The following is a 6,000-nucleotide window of genomic DNA, read 5'->3' on the forward strand; positions in this document are numbered from 1 at the left end:
GGCGCACTCACGTCCACTTATTTGAAACAGAAGAAAAAAAAGAAGAGAGAAGAAAGAGGATGATGTTTCCCCTGACGAGCTGCCACGTCATCCTCGAGAATTGTTTTTTAAAAAACATTTTTCCTTTGTTTTTCTTTATCCTTTTTTCAGGTACACGTGGTGTGGAATACCAAGAGTGCCTACAAGGAATCTGAAAAGCGTGGAGTATCAAGCAATTTGACTTTATAATAGGCACGGAAAATGAGGACGCTGACGAGAGAGAAGGAAATCAAGGGCTAGGATTGGCTTAACTTTAAACGGCCATAACTTTTGATCTACAACTCCGATCAAGGTGAAATTTTCAGCATTGCCTCCTCTTTCCATCCATAGTCTCTGATCTATAAATCATTGTGAAATTCATCTTTAAGCTCACTTCCTCCTAGTGAGGCTGATTGAAAGAAAGTGAAGTTTTGAAGGTTCATCAAGTGTTCCTTGGTGTTTCTAGTGCTGGAGATTTTCGAAAGAGAAGTCGGGAGGGTGATCTGCAGTAGGAAGATGCCTTGATCCCGGTGGAACATAGGGATCTAAGGTTAGCCTTTCGCCTTGCATTGAATCATTTCCAACGCTCTAGTTAGTTTCACCGTCTTTCACCACCATCCTTCACCATCATCCATTCCCATCCTTCATCCTCTCTATCAGTATAGCTTATCATCCAGTCTCACCCATTTCATATTACATCTTACACAATGGCGATCTCGTCACCTACCTATATCTTTCCCATTTAAGCTAACACTTCTTTCTCCTTATTCAACTTATCATCCCTTATCGATACCACTACATCACTCATTGTATCCACCACCAAACACGTCGTCGTTACTACCCCATCTCATTTCTCCATCCTCATCTATCTTAAACGTTAATTAGTTGAACACTAATTAACCATCTCTCATCTTATCGTTCACTCTCATCCCAGATTTACTATCATATATGTAACTCTTCTCATATTCGTGCTTCACCCAATTGAGATCGTATTTTCCCTAATATCCATTCCCTGTGGAGACAACCCTTGTCACTATCTAAATAAATTATCTATGAGTATAGTATAGGTTTATAAATTTATTGATTAAACTCAAATTCTCAACGACATAATATTTACCTAAAATTTGAGTTTATCAGGTGCCTGAGGTGACTTTGGGGATTTTCACTCATCCCTCCATGGATCTCCCAAGTTCTCTTCACACTGTATAGTCTTGTTCCTTGTATCCAGAGAGGTCGGATCAAATTTATTTTGGGTTCCCAGTCTGTATATGGTGTTAGCTAGTATGAACCATGCTTGCATACAATGGAAAATTTCAAGAGGTCACTCATCCTGTACTTAATTAGCTGAAGCGCACTATTTTCCAGTTTCCCACTCCTTAAATTGACCCTCTTAAAGTTACGCTCAACCTAGCATTAAGTAAAATAGATGTTCATATCATTGAAGTTACCTTTAGAATTGTGATTTTTAATGATGGTTGATATTTTCCACATGGATGTTTACCTGGCTATTAACCATCAGCTAAATTATGGATGTTCAAAGAACATGCTTTTTTCCTAAATCATGCATGCATAATAGTTACATGTCTTAGTCCATGACAGTCGGTCTTCATGTGAGGGGTTTATATGGTAGTGGCTATTCTCTGATAAGCCCTAGACCTTTTTCATACAATTTTATTATGATGTCCCCCAATACGTGCGACTAAAAAGGCACCTATAAAAATAATAGGACATAACTTATGTTTTGATGAATAAATACTTTTTTATTATATATAGTTCACAATCGTTTATACAATTTTTATGAGCTGATATCAGTGTAAATATATGTGTATGTCTTTTATAATTCACAAGATGAAATCACAACTAATAAACTCAGACTTAGATTTTCCATTTATGTTTTATTTTTACCAATTTTACCTTTGGTTTTTCTAGTTTTCATGGTTTTGCTTCAAACTCTTCACAAAGGTTTCCCTACACTCTGTGACTATTTTATAATCACTGAAATCACCGCCATTCGAGATATAATCTGTAGACATTAAAAGTGGGAGGTTAATAAATACACTACATTCATTTAGCATTAGTATGGGCTTAAAGGATGAGGATTTTTGTCAGATAACTTTTCCTGATATCAAGAGATTTTATTTGAATGAATAATACTTGAAACAATGCCCTAAGTTAAAAGATATTGTTATTTGAAGCTGGGAATTCAAAAAAGTCAAAGGCTATGATCAACTTATGATCTTTCTAATAAACGGGAAAAATTAGTTGTATTGTGCTCATAAAAAATTAAACCTTGTAATATTTCTTTATTTTCTATATTATGCTTCCGAAGCTTTAAATATATAAATCTGAGGACATTTGCCTCGATTTTAACCATTATATATATGTAATTGTTTTTTTAAGTTTTATAAAAGAAATGAATTTTTCAGGAAAATCAACATTAGAATAAATAATTATAAATTGGATATTTTTAAATTATGTTTTTCATTTTACTGATCTTAATTTATAGTTATAAATTATAAATTATGATCATTAAAATAAAATTTCAGAATAACAGCAGAGGATAAAGTTTTACTTTTAATCATAACCATATCATATATCCATTTAAATAAAATTAGAAATAAAATTTGCCATATCAGGTTGTTGATCTGAATCAAAAATAAAAATACTGGGTACATTTTTATTTCTCCGAATGTTAAAAAATTTTTATCGATGTTGATACTGCTATTAAATGTATAAGAAAAAATTATAAAGTTGATAACTTATCTGAATTATATTTTATAAATCACATTTTTTTGTTATTACTCCAAATTAGAAAATAAAATTGATAATCCAAAATATTATTTTGAATATTTTGAAGAATCATGGATATTTGTCTCATTTTAGATGGTCACCTGAATTGAGTTAAGTTAGAAGTGTTAAAACATTGTTGAGACCAGTTTATCAAAATATTCATAACCACAAAAACACTTATGGGATAACGTTGACTTGGTATATTGGTGAAAAGTGTGCTCTCACTGAATATTTGACCATACTATCAATGGATTTTTGTTGTGCTGGTTTAAAACCAAATCATAAGATATATCACAAAAATCTATGTTTTATACTTCAGAATTGAGAAGTTATTATTGGATCTATATTTTTATTCAGGAATTATTCTAAATATTACCGTTCTGTGTTAGATTTATTGCAACTGATCACTAGTTTAGGCTGGATAATAAGTAGGAAATTAATTCAAAGAGGAAAAAGTTATTATCTCACGAGAAGTGTCTCTTTGTGAACACATGGAATGTTACCTTAGATAATAATACCTAAATATGTCGCGTGAATCAAAAGGAATCAATCAACATTCTCATCATGAAAACCTAAGAAGTACAGGTGAAGACTTGATTCATCCTCATTGGTTCTATAATGACCTCTTGTGGACACATTCAAGGGCAATGGAGTGAAAAAAAGTTATATAAAAAAAAATTATCCACCTTACAAGGTGACACTCAAATTGAGATGTTATTTGTGATTGATATTTTAGCTCATCACAGGGAGCATACATTTGGGATTCAATGTCTTTAAGATTAGATACTTTATAAATGGGATACATTTTGTAATTAGGGGATGAGATGCGATACTTTGTAAATAAGAAATATTGTGAGATGAGGATAATTATGGGGATAATGGAAAATTAATACATATATGATGCAGGATGACGTTGCTGATGGCGTCCCGAGGGGTACCGAGACGATGCTCTAATACCAAGTTGATGCAGGATGATGTTGTTGACGTCGTCCCGAAGGTACCGAGACGATGCTCTTATACCAAGTTGATGCAGGATGACGTCGCTGACGTCGTCCCGAAGGTACCGAGACGATGCTCTGACACCAAGATGATGTCGGACGTCGTCGATGGTACCGTCCGATAGGTAACTTCTTAACGAAGATGTAATTACATGATGTTGTGTCCGAGGTGGAAGTATGTGCAGGCCCCAACTTGTGGAGTTTGCCGAGCTCCGAGCTCCGGGTGGGAGACCGGTGATGGTGATGGTGACGGTGACCTTCTGATCCTCATCGGAGCGACGATGGTGCCTACGACATTGACCAAAATAATTACCGTAGGGGCTCGCACGTAACATACGGGCTCGGCCCGTACCTAGGAAATCACTCGTGGCGTAGTTTTCTCATTATTATCTCTCACGTAAACTAACACAAGTGCGGTGGACTGCAGTCAAAGATATACTGAAAAAGGTAATGTATTGGGCGAGCAAGGGGAATGATGTATCTCGTCGGAGATGTCTCCCGTCGTCAATATGTCTTCGATGGAATGGCCGGTGCGAACAGATGAGATGGAGGTGCTTTGGAGACGGTAAGGCATCACTCGTCTGGTGGCGTATATGTGACGCAAGAGCGTGATGCAGAAGGAAGACAAAGTCGATGAGGACAGGGATGAGACGGTGAGGTAGCTCGAATGTTTGATTAAGTCCAGCGAGCACGTCCAACTAGGCAGCTAGGCGACGTGTTCAATTGGCGGAACGACAAATGTTGATGCTTGGAGTAACAACTGATTGAGCAATTGGCGAGTGGGAAAGATAACTTCGGCCTTGGCGTGGGCGCAAGTGAGGTCGACTGCAACATCAGCTGTGACGGCTCGTAGTTGGTCACTGCAGATGTCCGATAGATGAAGCACACTGGCAGGCAGCACGTCTCCAGGGGGGTGGGAGAATTGTGGCTATCAGCATCGAGAAAGTTTGATGGAGTCGTGGTCGTCAAGTGCCAGGCAATCTGGATAGCTGGTGGTGACAAGATCGACCCGGCAAAGAGGCCGAAGCCAGATACAGTCGCGGACATGTTTGGCCGTTCGACACGTAGTTGGCCGAGAAAAAATTGTGCGCAACTAGTCAAGGGGTAAGGCTCGGACAACGGACTCCTCAGGCCGCTATGACGTAGTCTGGCCAGAGATATGCTCTTTGGTTAAGTCTCACCACCATACGGTGTCCCACGTCGAACACTCAAAATCGGCGATGCGAGTCAGCAGCCTGCTTGTACGATGCAATGAGACTCGTGGTCCTAGCACGAGGATGCTGATGCAATGATAAAACATCCAGTGCTGACGCATAACCATGACATTTAATGGGTGCTACTACGGTAGGTTGACGAGGAACATGGCCGATGGCGATCTTCGTAGGACTCAACCTGGCGGGGTGATTCACCGGGGAGTTTAGCGTGCACTGGGCATGGGGAGTGGGACAATGGTGCCCGACCATTGTCTGGGGGATGGCACAACGATCGCAACATGGACGCGTCGTACCATCCATCTTTGGGACGAAGAGTGTAGGGGTCATCTTGGAACTCCAACTCTCCTGAGTGAGTCTGGGCGGGACGACACTCTCTTGCTCTAGGCTGGTTGCGTGAGCTACTCAGTGAGCGGCGTGTTCGACCGAGCATGGTGGGGTGTTGGTGATATCGCGTCACGGCTCTCGGGGTGCAGGATGGTGGACGACCGTTAGCCCGACCATTCTGGTCGGGGCAGTCGAGTTCATGGTGTAAGTGTACCACAAGACCCATTGTTCCTGGGGCAAGAATGAACACATGTTCGTTCGCCCAGTGGTGGCAACATCGTGGTGATGTAACCACGGTCAATACCATTAGAAGTAGGAGTTCATACTCAACTCCTAGTCAGTAATCTTCGAGATGGCAACCCATCATCGTGGCTGACCATCATATGGGAAGCGGATATCAGGAATCGAGCGTGGTGGGTATCGAGGAACTTTGGCAGGTTTGTCATACTGGTAATCTCGTGGTCGGGCATAGTCGTCTTGGCGGGCCGAAGGATCATCCTCGAATCCTCGATCGTAATTGACCCGTGGATCCCGTTGATCTTGGTCACGGACATCTTGGGGGATGCATGCGGGATAATGGTCAGGACGGAGGTCTCTCCGAGCCTTGTCCTGCCACCTCTCCTTGTCAACTACATCGTTGTCGTAGGGGCTCCAAG

This window comes from Wolffia australiana, chromosome 5 (assembly GCF_029677425.1).
Source record: "Wolffia australiana isolate 7733 chromosome 5, ASM2967742v1".
In the NCBI taxonomy this organism is placed as follows: domain Eukaryota; kingdom Viridiplantae; phylum Streptophyta; class Magnoliopsida; order Alismatales; family Araceae; genus Wolffia; species Wolffia australiana.